We start from the raw sequence: 18,594 nt of genomic DNA on the forward strand, positions 1-18,594 counted from the left end.
GATTCAATTTCAACTTTCAGCATTCTCATAAACCAATCCTAGAGGATGAGAATGCAGAAGGAAGGTGCTATTTGCACTTGATTTTTGTTATTTTTTTCTCCAAAGGATTCACCCACAAATCTCATCCAACAGTGGCTTTGGATTTCAAAATACTATGGAACGTAATTAACAATAACAAAGTAGTTTTGGTCACTGCAATATAAGAAAGACAATAAGCTATTAGAGAGTGTCCAAAGATGGTGAAGGACCTTAAGGGGAAGCTGAATGAGGAGTGGTTGAGGTCATTTGATCTGTTCAGCCTGGAGGTGACTGAGGGAAGACTTCATTGCAGTTACAACTTCTTCATGAGAGGAATAGGAGGGACAGGGACTGATCTCTTCTCTGGTGAGCAATGACAGGACCCCAGGGAATGGCCTGAAGTTGTGTCAGGAGAGGTTTAGGTTAAATATCAGAAAAAGGTTCTTCACCCAGAGGGTGGTTGGGCACTGGAACAGCTCCCTAAGGAAGTGCTCACAGCACCAGCCTGACAGAGCTCAAGAAGCATTTGGACAATGCTCTCAGGCACATAATGTGACTTTTAGGGTGTCCTGTGCTGGGCCAGGAGTTGGACTTTGATTATCCTTGTGAATCCCTTCCAACTCAGCTTATTCTGTGTTTCTGTGTGATTCTCTGATAAGTTTTCTAATATTCCATATTTCCTAATCTGCTAAACCCATGGTTTTGAATGAATTCTTATTTTTGTTATCTACAGTAGTAGACATTGACTGAAAGTGAAAGAAATATAAAATTTCAAATAGGTTGGACATATAAAGTCCCAATTTTTAAATAAAGCTTTATTTGATGATGGGAAAGCTGCAGAAGAAATTGCTTTTATATCCTTGTGCTGAAAAGTGCTTACTTTTGTCATGGCCCAATGAAATATCCTGTACAATGGAAAAATTGTTTGTAATAGTGATGCATCTGAGATAAAATAATTGATATAGAGCTTGGAGATTTTTAGCAATAGTAAACGTTTTGGTTTGGTATCAGGACAATGTCATTGTTTATTGCAATAATGGGAGTAAATGATCCCTATACAAATCTTTATAGGCAACCATTTTTCCTTGCTATTAACTCCTTCAAAAACAGCTTTGTTAGCAAAACTTTTCATAAGAGCTGCTAAGGATACTCACATTTAATACAAAACATAGTGGTGGCTTGAGCATAGAAACACAAGTGCAGGGATCTAAGCCAGTTAAAACTGCAGTCTCGTTCCACTGGTGCTGAGCTCGCTTTGGATTTACACCTGTTCAGACAGCTTATCAAATTTGTCCCAGCTTGTCAAATTTATCAGCCTGTCTGTTGACTTATTTAGTGCTCCACAGGTAATTTAACATAATGCTTTACTGATCATCTGGGACACAAAGAAGAATCTCAAATGATGGGTGGTGACTGTTTTTCCATCATACATCCCATCACATATTATCCTCTCCAGTGATGTTTTTGGATATTTTTAATAATTTCATTTGATGAATTATCTTTTATCAGATTGGATTCTAGGTTGGGGAGGGTGGGGAGCATATCACTTTTCCAGTCTTCATTACTCAGATTGGCATTATTTAACTGCCTTTTTAAAATTTTATTTAGTGCCTTTTTTAAAACTTTGGTAATAAGGATTTTTCTGCCCCATTTAGGTATTTAATGTCAGCATGACCTGAACTTCATCTTTTTGTGCTCATCTAACACTTTTCTCCAAATCAGAACACTTAACATGCATACTCAAATCTCAGTCACACATGTGTAATCTTCTATGCCATGCTTTTTGTTTGCCTCGTTTTTGCACTAGTGGTAGCAGTACTAACCTGGTAGGGAACACCAAGTTCTGCAGTGATAAGTTTAGAGGCTGTTCAGAAGAAAAGAAAAATCAACCTCTTTACCTTTTATGTTCCCTTTGAAGCTTCCTTGCTGATGTTACTCAGGTGCCACAGTGTATATTTCTCTCCGAGTGTTCTTCAAGTCAGTGCTTAGAGTAAATGTCATGTTTATGGGATTTCTTGATCTCATGAAATGTTAAATGTGTGTGGTACTAAAACAGCTATAAAACTTGCCATCAACCCATACCACAGAGATGGGTGAAAATGTTTTCAAATCTCATGGTTTGGCCACAGATATGGATTTTCTATTCATAACTTCTCAAGAACATCCCTTGTATGGGTGGTTTTTTCGAATCCTTGTCAATTACTTATCCATGGCCATAATAAGTTCACCTTATCCTATGATTTCCCACGAAACCTCAGTTAAGATTTCTCCTAAGGTACAGATTAGAGTAGGAGATACTTTCTTGTAGTAAAAATGTTGCTGTTGATGAACACTGTGCTGCAGAAAGGCACAGGCTGAAGACAAAATTCTTCTCTTCCCATCATTGGCATTTAAATAAAAAAGTGAAAATAAAGGAAAGTTGTCAGCTTGGTTTGATGGGAGCAGTTTTGGAATATGAATTCCTCACATAGATTACAGCAATTAATGTACCATAATGAGAGCTGTCATGCTGGGTAACCCCAGAAGTGTCTTCAAGTTCCCATTTACTCTTTCCTGGGAGTAAATGGGAGTATTTATTCAGGAAAGGAAAATTCATCCACCATAACCCTTCAGCGCATGCACTTGATCTAGAGTTCAATATCTATTAAAAATTTGCAGTCCATTTTTAAATTCTCACAAACCCAAAGTAAATAAGGGAGCAATCAAAAAGTGTCCTAATATTCACAGGAGCTGTACTCCTGTCATGCTACACAAACTGTGTGATGACACCAGCCAGTTATCAACCTGGAAAATTTACAGATAACAACATTTAAACATTAGGTGGCTGTTTTAGCCAACACCAGGAGCCTTCCTCAAAGATTTCCTGGAAAAGCAGAAAGACTTGTGCTTCTGAGCAGGTCAGGATTTGATTTGTTTCATTTGCACATTTTATAACACCAAAAACAGGTGGGATTCAAGACTGTTGTTTTTTTACATAATGTGTGTGTCTGGATGAGAAGTCACTGCTCAAAAGACAAACTGCTGTACAACTGCCTCATGGCTTTTTACCTGCTATTTGTAGCCTGGTTTTGAAAAAAACATGAATATTCTTGTGTTTCTGTGCTCACATGGTCTCTCTCTCCTATTCACATATGCACACAAGCACATAGATTTCCAGCATGGCAAAAGGAGACTGGGACAAGGATTGCTGAAGTCACTGCCAAATCAGTTTTAGCTTTTTGTGTGTGTAATTATATTTTATTCTTCCTGTTCTCTGTGATCATGTTTCTTACTGATGCTGAGAGCTCACACACCAGCTGAGACCTGGAACATAAACAGAAAACATCAAATCAGGTTTCTGTGTAGGAGTTCTTAATGTGAGTTGCCTCAATATTTGAGCATCAGTTGCTGACAGTCTTTAGCTTAAATAATGCGTGTTATCTCTGAAGAAAAGTGTCTAGAGGGTTACTCAGACAGTCTATACAAATTGAGTTTAATATCCTCTCAATTTCCCCATTAAAGAAAACCATGCCAGGGTTGCAGGGCCCAAATAGGGGTCATTAGCAGGGGTACCACTGCACTGCTAGCAAGATGGCCTTCCATTCCTGCTCCAAAATGGTGTTCTATGAAGTTGCAAAAGGGATGCTAATAAAAGCTAAAGCATCATGCACACAGGTTTGCCCTCTGTGAATGAAGTATGCCCACTCCTAGGTGGGTTCTTTTCCTAAGAACTACTAGTCTCTGTTTGGCATGGAATAGAAGCTGAGCTAGAGTTTCATGAGGTAAAAAATCCATGCTGACCAGCAGTAACAAGGCACCTCTAGGCCAGGAGTCTTACAAGTTCATGTCTAATGAGATGGGCCCAATGTAGTGACCTCAGTGCTATCCTTAAAAAGTGGGCAACTGCCAGCAGTGAGGCATCACAGTTTGCCTCTAATAGCAGACTCAGAAATGTGTATCAGAAATGGCAACTGCACCTGGAGGTGCTGTTTATTAGAGCTCTGTGTCCAGATGGTAGGCTTCAGCCTGCATTGTCCATATGACAATAAACTCCTGCTTTCTTCTCTGCAACAAATAAAATTTCTACAAAAACATTAGCCACTTTAACCAGTTAGTAATTTAAATTAACTTCAGCAATAGCTCTATAACCAACCTATTGTGAACTTTTCCTCACCAAAACTAAGATTACTAAAAAATAAAAATAAATATTATTTCACAGTTTGGCTTCTTTCCACTACAAGTATTAAATTTAAAATGTTCTTGTTCAGTATTTTTGTTATGCTATCTGCTTCAGCCAAATCAAAAAATAAAGAGAATATTGCCAAGAATTTTTATCTTTGTGAAAACATGTGAAATGGCATTTAGTTTACCTAAATCAAAGGAAGTGTTCCATTTTGAAAGCCCGTTTAAAGACAATAAATGCAGTTGCAAAATAATTTCAGTCCAAGAAGACTGAAGCAGAGTTTAAAATATTGGTGTCAAATGTGATTAGAAGTCCTAGGGTGAGAATTAAAAACAAACAAATGAAAAAATGGAGAATGTCTACATACATCAAAAGGAAACATGCCGTGTAATAGGCAGGAAAACTTGGGGCTCTTTCTTACCAGTGCCAGTAGGTGAGATGGGTAAGTGACCTCTTGCTTTTTCACAGTTGGATAGGTTGAAATTATTTATAAGTCTGAATCCCATCCAGATCGTAAACCTAGTCCAAAAATTGTTGTGAGGGATAATCTTTGTTCCAGAGAAGCTCTAGGCAGCTGGCAAAACAAGAAACTCTTACTTCACAAGAATAGGTTAAAGGGGGCACCTTAGTTTTACAACAAACACTGCAGTACTTTGTGGATCGTATTTATCCATGTACTGGGGATGCCCTCATGGCACTTCAACTCTGTTAGGCAGCCAGAAGCCCACCTGTTCTGACTGGTTAACCAAGGCTTCCAGCTGCTGGGGGCTGCTGAATGAAGTCTGACAGATCGGATGGCATGGAGCACTGTGCAGGACCCAGGAACCTCATAACATCTCACCTACCCATTTGAGGTTTGAGGATTTTGTCTGAGCATCAGTAGCCAGGATGAACAAGAAGAGGTGTTACAAACCCTTTTTATTGGTGGGGAGATACTTGTCTGGCAAGATTAAGGAGTGGTTTTTACAAGGCACGGGGCTGAATGGCTCTCACTGATGGGACTATGAGCTTTGAACTTTTTGTAGATCTAGCCCCAGATGAATTCTCTGAGATGCAAAACTTGTCTTGGAGCAAAGGCAGGCATGAAACCATAGCCTCTGACATAGAGATTTATTCAGAGAAGATAATCCCATATCTCACAGAGAGAGTTTTGAGTTAAAAAAGTCACAAGGCTCCACATCTCACCTGTAAAATCCCTAGAACAGGGTGGGGGTCTCATGTTTGCCTTCATGGTCTGTTGTCAGAGGAAGATCTGACACAGATCCAAGCAAACTCTGAAATCTGGATCAAAGCATGTCACATTTTAAAGTGTTCGCTCATTTTTTGCCTTGCTGTAGCTCATCAACAGTTTTGGCAAAACAACCCACAGATTTTTCAAGCCTTTTTTCCATAATGTAGTGCAGAAATATGCATTGGCAATATCCATCCCAGCAGTAGGAAATGTGAGAATACTTGAACAAATATGAACAGCCCATCATCTCCCTCAAGCTTTTATAAATTTACCTGTGGAACTGGGATGCTATAAATCTGCACATAATTAGGAAAATTCTAATGTAAGCTGAACTATGCTGTGATCCTTGAGAAAGGAATAACCATTAGCCTGTAGGAACTTGGATAAGCTCTTTAGTGTGCTGTCATTCCCCTCTCACATTCCATGTGCTATCGCTTAGCAATTTCAGTGCAAAGATAAAACAATACCACTGGAATGAAACACATTAGCACTGGCTAATTGGTAGATCACTAGAAAAGAATTCTCCTCTGGATGGAGAGAGTGTTTTTAATAGGCTTCCACAGAAACCTATTTTCACCCTGATGCTGTTTTGTGCTTTTTGTGATAGTCAGGATGAAAAAAAAAGCAATATTGAGGTTGTGGACACAAAATACAGGATTATTAACTAAAGACAAGGAAAAGCTACAAAACCAGCACATTGTGCATACAAACAGACCATGCAAACTGCTTGTAGAGTCTTGTGTAACATTTCTTGGACCCATGCTTTCCTCCCTGAAGGTAGAGCTTGATGACTGCAGATGACTAGCTGTGAAGCCAGATGTCCTTGGAGAGCTAAGACAAGTTGCCATTCCCTTTCTCACATCCAGTGACCACCTGTTGTCAGTGGAGTGGCTGTGTGTCCCACAGAAGGGGATAATGAGGATCAAATAAGAGAATGGGGCAAAAGGATGAAATTAATATTCTTTGTCATAGGGTTATTCATGGCTTTGATAGAGCAGAAACATCTAAAAATAGATAGATATGTTTTCCTGATGTTTTATCTGTGCTGTCCCTTGCAATTACCCAAGCTGTTCCAAGCTGAATGGATGGTTCATTTATTCCATAAGGAGTATTGTAACCTTGGAGCTCTTTATAAACTCTGCTTATGTTCCTATTGAGTCTTCTTTCTTTTTCTTTTTTTTTTTCTTTGTAATAGCAATTACATAACTAACAGAGATTAATTTGGTTTGTTAGGCAGATAACATTGAATATTTAAAGATTAAGCTGAGGCATCATTCAGATTTCCAGTGGGCAACCCATTCTGAGAGCTCACCAAGGGGTGGTGCTGCCACATGAAATGCAATCACTAAAAGAATGTAATTTTAGCTTCAGTTTTAGTTTTATTTAATGGATGTTTTCTAATGGTGTAATGTCCTCAATTTGCTTCTCTGTAATGTGAGATCCTTGAATAAGGAATTCAGAGGTAAGAATTTTAATTTTTTTCCCCAGTAGCATTCTTTATTGTGGAGGCAATCAGCATTAAAAGCAAGACTGTAAAATACACCTTTTTTTTGGATATCTGTAGCAGCAAGATGTCGATTTGGAATGCAGGTGCTCTCTAGTGAATGACCCGTGAAGAAGATCTACACACAAACATTAATAACAATGTTGGAGACAGGGCAAAGGACAGCTAAAGCCATGAATTGGGTCTTGTAAACGATACAGAAAAATGGGAAATTAATATGCTTTTAGTGTAAACAGGAACAAAGGATCACAAATGAAGTTCATGGCAGAACCGGTGGAACAGCAGTCTCTGAAAAGGCTGGAAAGAGGATGAGCCAATCAATGCTCTTCCCAAAAAGGAGTCCAAAACGGAGTCCTGAGAGGTGCAGCCCTTCGGAGCAAGCCATTCCACTGCTCCTGTGAAAGCCTCAGGTGCCCATACACCTGTAAATGTAAAGCATGGGCATGGACATAGTACTGGTGTCCTTGATTTTCTTTCCCCAGCCAGGAGCCATCCAACAGACCTGCTTAAACCCCTGAAAGACGTTGGTGGGTGGATTTTCCAAAGTTGGGTGTAAGCTGCTGCTGTAAAATCCAATCTGGCAGAATGCAGTACACTCCATGCAGCTGCCAAAGGCAATGAAGGGCAGAAGTTACGGCAGCACTATTTTCTACAAGCAGGAACAGACTGGCACCACCTGGGTAGACTGAAGATTTCAAGCCCAGCCATGGGAGGGAGCCTGATACTGAGAACATAGGAGAATGAAGGCTTTGCCCTCAGCTGCCCTGTCCTGGCTCCCCATACTGAGGAAGTGGCTCTTGTTCTGACAAGCAGGTGGGGTTTTCAGACACAGGGTAAGACTGGCTGTAATGCAAAGCTGGTGGAGGTCGTGTGAGGTAGCTCCTAATGGGGGGCTGTTGCTTGGGGGTGGGGAAATAGTTTACTAGCCTGTTTCATGTACTCTGGTTTGCAGAGCTGCCAAATGTCATGCAGAGAATGTGACAGCTTCCTTCCACCTCCCTATAGCCCAGCCTGACCCCCCATTCCTCTGGCTGTACAGTACCACTGAGCTGTATTTACTTTAGTCAGCTGCCAAGGACCCCTGTGTTGTTGGCTCTGCCAACAACTGCTCACAGCCTGAGAGCTCCCTCCCTCCTTGCCCCTTCAGCCCCCTCTCATAGCTCCAGTGTAGCATAAATAACAGCAGTCCTGAGAGAGAAAGATGAGAACTGTCAGAAGATGATGAGAGAGAAGGGATCAAACACAGGAGGGAGGAGAGGAGTGCAGGAGCAGTCAATGCTCTCAGGGTTGATGCATAGGGAGTGATGACAAATTGCAGCCCCTGGACAGTGAGGTGTCTAATCACAGCTCTTGAGGCTGGTGAAAGAAAGGCACCTCCAACACCAAGGCCTCATTGGGGCTAATCTGTGCTTTGGATGTGCCTGGTTTGGCCAAGGAGTTTGTCTGTTCTCAGCTGGAACGGGCTCAGTGTGTTGGGCTCAGACCCTCTGACAAGAGCAAGAGAGCACTTCAAGGAGCAGCCACGTTTTAAAGACTAAAGCTCCAAGTCAGAGTTGTGACTGCATGTGCAGTTTCTACTCTGAGAGCATCTGATGGCAAAGATTACCAAGCCTCAGCCTGCAGAAGTTATGTTGATTGTCAGCTGTCAGCACCTCAGAAAAAAATCACTTTCCACTTAAAACTAGACAAGGATGAAGACAGTATGAGCTGGCTTTCTTCTTCACCCTTTCTCTCAAGAGGTTGCTTGTAAAAGATAGGCCAGACTGATTAAGTATACTACAATTATGTTGTACCTGCTCGACATTTTCCACATTAATTTTGTATGTGATAGCTTGTGATGGAAAGAATTGGACTAATTGTGTATCCTGTTTCCAGCAGCTCCCATATTAATACTTAGATGGACATACATGTGTCAGGTTAACATGACAATTAATTTTTACTAAACGAAAGTATAGAAGCAGCTCTGAGATAAAAGCTGTAAGGCTTCTCAGTAATGCCTGGACTGCTGAATAATGGGGTATGGTGAATAATGGGGTGGCACGTTTTTCAGAAGAGAATATTTTTTTCTCAGCCTGCAGCAGTAGGATAAAGTCTTATTTGCAGAAAGGATTGTTTCTGCACACCTTTGGTCTCTATCATTCTTGCTTTATTCTGGAAAGCAGCTAATCACAAAACCTCAAAATTAAAATAAACTTAGTAGAATCTCCTGCTGTTGTTTTGCAAAATTGAATGGATTTTCATCTGGACAAATGTTGAGTAATTGACCTTTGAAACCTCCCTCCTGGTCCACCCCAAACACAGAGACCCCCTAGAATAACTATCCTATGTATATGAGTGTGAAAGATAAAAAATATTTCTTCCCCATTCCAGTCTATCTGATGGAATTTTCTTATTCCCAGAAATGCTGCCAGAACGAGACAGCACCAGGTAAGCAGCCAGGACAAACCCCTCCACTTGCAAACAACTGTGTGGACCAAGGGGGTTGTAAGGGAGGTGGTAGAGTGGCAAGAGAATATTGCTGTCCTGATAGATTAGAAGATGAGATTAGAAGTCCATCAGTGCTGGGTCACAGCTGAAAGAAACAAGACCAAGGACAGCAAGGGATAAGATCACCAGCCTCAGATCCACAGAAATCCAAGGAAGTCCCCCATGGTCATGCTGGAGATGGGAGAGAACATGCTTCCTTGCACACAAAGAAGAAGGGAAGGGGGACAGGGAGGCCACTCAGCTACCCACACTTTGAGGATAGACTGAAAAGAGAAGTGAATAAAATATGGGGCATTTAGGAGGAAGCCAAATGACTTTGTCAGACATGTTCCCAGTACAGCAGTGTCAGCCAAAACCACAGCAGGGATTTCTGGGCACAGATGAGCTGTAGCCTCACAGGTGAGAAGCCAAAGGAACATGTCTCCAAGCAGGCCCTTGTGGAAGCTTGTTCCAGACATGTATCAATAAAGGAAGCAATGGAGCAGTGCACTGCAGATCCCAGAGAAGTGGCACTGCAATATGTTTTCCCCAGGAGCTTTTGCAGAAGGGTGGAGGCAAAACAGTTGCACATTTCTGAAGGAACAGAAGAAATTAAAGTATTTTGTAGGAAAATGTCAATTTTAAGAAACAATTTGACATGGAAATTTTGAAGTAGAGCAACAATTCTGTGTTGTCTTAGGCTGATTTTATTTCAGTTTCTGTTTTCTCAAACTATTTCAGCTCTGATTTAATTTCTGCATTCTTTCCTCGTGTAATTGCTCTTCAGCTAGACAGCAGAGTTTAAGTGTGCATCAAAATAGTTTTGTTTCAGCATGACTGGTCAATCTTTTGGGGGTTTGCCCTGTGTTTCCATTCCAAAGGCATGCAGTTTTCAGATTTACACATTTTACAAGAGGCCACTGTGGTTGGCTCACAGCTGTCACTTAGACTGCACTCAGTCTTTGAAATCAGTAACAGGCATCAATGTGGAACTGAATGTGTTGCAACAGGAGCTGGGGTTGCCAGTTTCTGTGGCTGACTCAAAGATGTGGATGTGAAACAGTGAATACTAATTTATTTCATAATATAGACTCTATCCTTCTTTCCTGTAGGGATGTAGAATGAAATTTAAGTATTAGGATTTATCTGATTTCCTAGGCAAAAACTTAATACAGCCTTTATCTCACCTTACAATGAGTGCTGCTGAAGTGCTGCATTAATTGGGAAGATCACAACCCTGCTCAAAACCCACATTCTCCCATGTAAATGTTTCAGAAAATAAGAAGAAAAAAATACAGCTGGAGGGTCTTGAGCTATCTTGTTATGTGTTTGTTGCTGAGTGCGAGTTACAAACCAGCATTGCAGCAATCCACAGGTGAGATGAGGTGTCACAGCCCTCACTCTGCAGAGCAGTAATATTCTCTGAACTGTGCAGATGCCTATCTCAGTGCTAACATATTGCCACCGTGGAGGAGCAACTGTGGAGACTCAGCATTGAAGGAGTGGAGGGGAATCATGGCAGGATTCACAGTCAGCATCCCTGGAATAATTCTCTGTGTCATAGTCAATGGCTGATGGGAAAAATGATAAACAGTAACACATTTCTAGTAAGTGTTAGGGACTGGCCCTAAGGCTGTCACAGATACTTCTAAAATATTTCTCTACTTCTGTTTAGGATATAACTCAGTGAAAGCTGCTGGTATTTGTCATAATGCAAAGTTAAAAAGAAAAGCCACTTTATGTTTCTGAGAGGTGTTAATGAATGAAATGCATGTCCTTTCCTTCACTCTGACATCTGTTTATCTTAAAACAGAAAGGAAGAAAATAGAGAGAAAAATGAAAGATATACAAAAAGTAGCACACAGATGACTAATAAAGTTTAAGATAACAAGTGCTTTCTGTTCCCACCCCCATTTAGTGTGGGAATGGTTTCAGGGGAGAAGGTACAATAGTTGAACTAGATGCACAGACTGGATTCTCGGAGGGAGTGGTGCAGGGATTCAGTAATACAGCTGTACTTCTCTGCTGTATATACTTGCGTCCTAAACTCTGCCAAACAGCCAAGATCTGGTGGCTGCTTTCAGATCTCCCACTCTTGGTCAAAATCATTCCTTTCAGTAACACTGAACAATGCTACTTAAATTAATTACTTTAATTTAATTTATCTCTACATTTATTATGCAAACACATACCAGTTTACTGATGACAAAAAACTAAGGGGAGTGGCTGACACACCTGAATGCTGAGCTGCCATTCATCAGGACCTTGGTAGGATGGGGAGTTGGGCAGAGAGAAACCTAATGAGGTTCAGCAAGGGCAAGTGCAGGGTCCTACACCTGGGGAGGAGTAATCCCAAGTATCAGCACAGGCTGGGTGTGACCTACTGGAGGGCAGCTCTATGGAGAAGGACCTGAGAATCTTGGTGGATCACAAGCTGACTGTGTGCTGGCAATGGCTTTGTGGCCACTGGTATCCTGAGGTGCATCAGGAAGAATGCTGCCAGCAGGTCAAGGGAGATGATCCTGTTCCTCTACTCAGCCCTGGTGAGTTCACATCTGGAATATTGTGTCTGGTTCTGGGCTCTTCAGTACAAAAAAGACAAGGGGCTACTGGAGAGGGTCCAGCAGAGGCCACAAAGATGTTTTGGGGGGTCTGGAGCTTCTGTCTAAGGAAAAGAGACTGAGGGAGCTGAATTTAGTCTGGAGAAGACTGGGAGAGGATCTCTTCAATACATGAAATATCTCAAAGAAAGGTGTCAAGAGGATGGTGTCAAACTCTTCAGTGGTGCCGAGACAGGCCGAGGAGCAATGGCCATAAAGTAAAACACAAGAAGTTCCTCCTCAATTGAGGGTGGCAGCTCCTCCTCTTGCATTGAGGGTGGCAGAGCACTGGAAAAGGCTGCCCAAGGGCATAATGAAATCTCCCTCTCTGGAAGCATTCAAAACCCACCTGGACCTGTTTCTATGTGATCTGCTCTAGGTGACCTTCCTTTGGCAGGGGAGTTGGACTAGATGAGCTCCAGAGGTCCCTTCCAACCCTATCAATTCTGTAATTATGTGATTTTCTAACACGGTAAGTTATATACTATATTTTAAAATACCATATTGCATGTAACATTTTATATTGTCTCATATAAAATTACACAGTTTATATTTATTTGTGATGTAACATATTACAATTTTCTAATGTATGAATATAAAATTACATTAAAAATAATAATTTATTTTATAAACCATCATTGGTTTTTTTGTGTTCCCACATACACATGCCCTTGTCCAACACATTTGGCACCTGTCCACCCCCACCATGCTGTCTCAGGTACCAAGCTTCAGCCAGTCAGGAGAACCAGCTGATGTTGTTCTGGTGCCCACTTGATCACTGGCCATTGATCACTGCCCATTTGATCACATCCTTGTCACAAAAACAAATAAAAATCAATTAAAGCTCACACTATTGCATGCTGCTTTTTCCTTTTCAATGATAGTTTCCTTTGGTACCTACTTCTTTTAGCTCACCAGAAGGAGTACATGCTCTCTTTTATTGTAATCCCAGTGCATTTAGCTCTGCTCGCTATCCATATTTGAGCATGGAAGATGGAAAAATCCTCCAACAACAGTTTTCATGGAATGTGGTTTGAACTACTTTGCCTAGCCCTTCCCTGGTGCAATGATCCAGGTTACTGTTCACTGTAGACAAAAGAGACAAAAAACTGCAGCATATTTTGGACGATGGCTATAGGGAACTTGTGCTAAGAACCAGCGCTTCTTCAGTGGGGCAGAAGTGAGGTTCTGAGGCTGATGTCAGCATCCACTGCACAATCAATGTGCCTGGAATTCCCAAAGCAGTGTAAAAATAGCTTCATATGTAACTGTCTTCCCCCCAAAAAAGGTCTTATGTAAGTCTCCATCCAGTTTTTCATTCTTTTTTCTAGAATGTTGAGTGCAGAAAGTATAAGATACTTGCCAAAACAAACTGAGTCTATATATTTGCCTCTCATAAAATGTGACAGGATTTGGATATGAGTTGAAGCAGAATTTCAGACAAGTTTCAAATCCCAGTGTCTGCCCAGGCTTGCTTCATAAATCAATGACCTATTGAGTAGGGCTTGTTGGGACTCCTTGGGAGAAATCATGAAACCTGGGTCATGTTTAAGCAAAGATTATGCAATGCCAACAACCCTCCCTAGAAATACACAGCCAACTAGGGATAAATTGGAGTCAGACAAAACTTACCAGCTTGAATTCAGATAAATTTTAAGGCTTAGTCAATATAGACATGAGTGAATAGTTAATATGGCTGCTGAAAAGGTGGTTTTAATTTGGAAAAAAAATTAAAAGGACTTTTCAGTGAAATTTAAGCTATTTCTTTGCCAGCACTTTGCTCTCTGTGATACCTCCTCACCCCAAACAAAAACAAATAAAAAACCCCAAAAATAAAACCATCTCAAAAATCAACAAAAAACCAAAAAACCCCCAAAAAACAAAACCAACAACAAAAAGACCCCAAAAACCAAAAACAAACAAAAAAGCGAAAGAAAAGAAAACAAAAAAAAACCCCAAAAAACCAAACACACCAAGACCCCATTATGTCAACAATAGAAATATTTGTACTGGAAAATTTTGTCCAACAAAGTTGTCTACATTGTTGTTGAAATTTTGCATCTAATGCTTTGTGTCCACATTCTCCTCTGTTGATGTAGTTGTATATCATTACGCCATGTGTCCAGGAATATAGCATAGCCCTCCCAAGGCATTATGGTGCTACTGCTGATGGAGACCTGAGGCAGTTTAATTCCCAAGAAATACTTCACAGCAGCTCTGACAGTTCCGAGAAGACTTTTTTTTTTTTTTTTAAAGTATTCAGGTATTCACATTCTCTGACAAAAGAAATATTTAATCTCTTGCTGAAAAGTGGGCTGCTATGACAGCAAACCCCAACTTTCTGCTAAAACCAGTGCTGGAGGAAAATTTCAAATATGCTGCCACCCAGAACTACATGAAGCAGGAGGAAAAAAGAGTGTTAAGAACTGTAATCTGATACACAGCATGTCATAGAGTATAATAGTATAAAGTTTGTCATTTAAATCCATTCAGGATTTAGGTATCTTTGTTACAGGCTGAAATCCACTCACTGTAGGCTGCTAGCGTAAATAACAGTTGTTTTTGCCAAATGCCATGTTATAGTTGTTTGTGTTTTGGTCTAATTTTAAGTGTGTTTGTACCTAGAAATACTGGCATTTATTTCTGTGCTCTCTGTTGTTGAAGATGAGCAATATTTAATTTTAAGCTCCAAAGACATTTCCCGTGTCAACAGATAAACTCCCAAACCCCGTATCTATTTGAAGCAGAATTCTTACTGTAGCAGTGCTTAGGGAAATTAGTGGGATGTGTGACATGCTCTGTACTTTTGAAAACAACATTTATTTAGAAATTTTGAAATGGATTAAGCTGCCTATTAAAAAGTTCCCATTTTTTTAAACTTGATGTCTAGTTCACAAAAGAGAGTTTTGTACTTGGCTAGTTCTTTCTCTATAATGTATTCATCCAAATCTTTACACTTTCTTGGCTTCTCCAAAATAATTTTATTGATGCAAACACTGTTTTGAAAAATATTTGCAACTAATACAGGCTAAATAACAATGGCAACATCAGCAGCAACAAAACCCTCCTGTGCCTGGAATTTTACCTGTTAATCAGATACAATCGGTCAGATTTCCCTGCAGATGCCCAACTAAATCTATGGATTAAAAGATTATGTATTAGTTATTGTTTTAGTTAACTATACATGTTGGTAAATTTTAAAAATTGAATTGCACAGTGGGCTGTCTCAGAGCAGGACGTGAGCTTGACTAGACCAGGTTCATTTCTCTCCTGGCACGATCAGAGTTTACATTGTTTTTACTTAGTTTTGATGCTTTCTGTGAAAATAGGAGGACTACAAGAAAATGTTTAGGATAATAATTTTACATTGAATTAAAATACAAAAGACTATGAAAATATTAACTTCTTGGTTTCCCTTTCAAAAAATAATTACATATCCCCCTGCCTTGCCCCTTTCTGAACATCTGTGGCAATTTTTCCAGGAGTGTGTTGAGAGCAATAATAGCTTTTACAAGATTCAGAAATGCTGCTAATAAAAGCCAGATCATGTCCCACCCATAAAATTTAAATTTCACATTTTGATGTGATATGAGGCTATATCTCCTCTGTTGCAACCAGTAATCTTTCACACTTAATGGATTATGTGTTATTAAAGGGAGAAAGGAAGAAAACAAGGTAGATGGATGCTCAGCATCTACTTTCAGAAAGGTGTTTTCCTTGGTGTAGCACCTCACAGAGCAGCTATTTGCTTTCCTGCCCCACTGGGAGGAGAGTAACATCACTTGGATCTCCATGTGGATTCTGGAGCTGCAGGGGAGCAAGTTGGGCTGAAATGCCAGCTGCCAGTGTTGTGGGAGCTGGTCATAGACACAGCCAAATGCTCTGCATTCCTTCCCACTGGCTGCCAGCGAGGGCATCACGTTGCTGTCCTGGCTTTTTGGCTGTTTTGGCCACCATCAGGTTGTTCCATTGCTGCAGCTCTGCAACAAGCACAGAGGTGATGTTAAAGGCTGACATCACTCTCTCATGTGCAGAAGGCGTGTAAGCAGATCCCCTTGCTTCACAACTTTCAGCATAGTCCCAGACGAATTCTCCTTTCCTCACTCCTTTTTCATACAAGAGCCCCTGTGGGAAGTTGCTGCCAGACATCACACCGGGCAGGGCCAAGCCCTGGTGTGCTGCTGCTAATCACAAGCAGTTCCCTCCTTAGGACAGGCCTCCTGTTTTGAAAGAAATGTTTCTCAGACATAATAAAACAATGTAAAACTCAGGCCCAGTCATTAGTCCCTTTTTGTTCCTCGTTTCTGTTTTCTGTCACATGTCATAAAAGCAATTCACTTCCTCTTTTTTGTTTCTTCTTATGAGAAAGCTTTGGGTAGATGGAAGGAAAAGATCTTTCAGGTCTCCATTACCCTGTTTACAATTAATGTCTTATGCTTAAATAATAGATCAATTCCACCATCTATTACAGGAGTCAAAAGACACAGCACTTTTTGCTTTCAATCACAGGCTTAATACTGGGCAAAGACACAAATGGGGAATGGCTAGGCTTTGATCCTGAGTATAATGAGGGCAGGGCAAGTCTCCTCTGAGGGGAAATGCAGATAATAAAGAAAAGTATTTCTCAAAGGGAAAATGTTTCCACATAGAAAATACTTGAAGGCCACATTAATTTTTCCCACTTATTGTTTTAGGGCTTTTTTCTAGTAGTTTGCAACTATCTGAGATTACTCCTCACACACTGGACAACAAAATCGATTTGGTTATGGTAGGAAATAAACTGAGAACAAAAGGGAAGCATTGGCTTTTGATCTCTCTTGCAGTCAAAAAAGTTTCATCTTTCTCCAAGCATCATGAAGCATTTCTACAGCTTCTGTGAACCCTAGCACACCTGATGGGAACCTGTCGATAGATTGCTCTTGATAAAGCACAACACTTATAAAGCAATGTGGCAGAAGTTATACTGTAAATTTCTGCCTTTTGAAGGCAGCTGGACATGACATTCGGTCTAACTGTGAAAATTTATTCCTTTTTCTACTCCCTTGGATGAAAAGAAATTGTTGACAGCTACTGAGGGGCAGGATGTGGAAGCAGAAATTCGAGTAAAGGAAAGGACAGTCAAAGACTGAGTGCAAAGGCTTTAATCAAGAAATACATCCAGTCTTTTTGACTGAGTAAGCTTCTGGAAGTTATGAAGATTCTGTACAGGAAAACAGCAACCTACTTTAAGACTGAAGGTGGTCTAAAGGGGAGTTTAACCTAATTGAAACAGTTTTCAACTTCTCTGAGAGGATAAATGATAAAGAAATCAATGAACAGTACAGCAAGTGAAGCAGCTTTGACCAGCATGACATTGACAGTGTACCTTAATAAAATAGAAATGTGTTCTCTTTTTATTTGTCAAATTTAGGCACTGTGTCTCCATATAACCACTTTAATATTTCAACTGTCTAAGACTTCACTTGCTGAATGTGCCTTTGTGCATGGAGAACTGCAGCTGAGCAATTTTAGGAAGTTTCTCGTTACCAGACAAATTTGTAGGCAGGTGGTAGTGATTGGTCTGGAAATTACATTCTCCTTATTTCTCAGTATTTCAATCTGAATAAAAACAAATCTGTTTTCTTCATTTCTACATCTAACCTTTTCACACCCACACAAGGAATAAAATCCTTTTGATACAATATCATCATAAAAATATTGGATAAAATAGCTAAAACAAGAATCAGCCTGCTCTATAAAAAGCTTTGAGAAAAAAAGAAGTAACAGTTTAAATCAAGCGAATCCTTGTATTTCTGGAAAGACAAACATAGTCTAAGACAAAAGAAGTGCAGGTAACATCTATTTTATTCGTTCTAACACAGTTTTCTTGAATCAGTCAGGGTGAGATGTTATACATCCAATAATGTGTAAAGAAAATTTTAAAACTGAGCTGTACACATTTTTTTTTAATTTTTCAGGCTTATCTTGATAAAGTTAGAAAGTATAAAAGCAATGATAAGCTAATGGAGGTTTAAGGTTGACACATTTCCATGATGTAAATGGGGCTTAGGAAGATAATAATGAACCTGATCCTTTTTCTTTTCTCTCTCTCTCCTCTCTATCTTTGTCCCTCTGATTTTTCCCATCTTCAGTAATCTATTTTTTTGCTGTCTGGATCTTATATCAAATTTCCTGCTTGTATATTTGGCTTTTTTTCTCTTTCCATAAATTCTCCTCCCACTTACTGAGATTATGTCTATTCTTTTCAACCAATTTCCTCCTCCTCAGGCTTGATTTCAACTAAAACAAAAGCCTAACATGAGGAAGAAAAAAAAAAAAAAAAGGACTGTACCCTAACAAATTCTGTAAGCTACTAAAGCTATGTTTGAAAGAGTTTGGTTGCAGTTGCTCATGTACCATACACCTTTGAACCAGATTAGTTGCTCAGGATAATCTCTAGCCTTGTCACTTTAATCCATGTTATTTTTTCTCCCCCTCAAAACCTTTCAGTGCCTTTTGCATGTTATTACACACCATTTTATTCCTTTGGAATGCTTTTAATTAACTGGGCTATCATAAGATTTTCTCCTTTAAGCTGATGCCAGGAGGCATGAGTGGGCAGTACTAGGGGGGA

The sequence above is a fragment of the Lichenostomus cassidix genome, chromosome 2 (genome assembly GCF_008360975.1).
Source record: "Lichenostomus cassidix isolate B80296 chromosome 2, HeHo_3.0, whole genome shotgun sequence".
In the NCBI taxonomy this organism is placed as follows: domain Eukaryota; kingdom Metazoa; phylum Chordata; class Aves; order Passeriformes; family Meliphagidae; genus Lichenostomus; species Lichenostomus cassidix.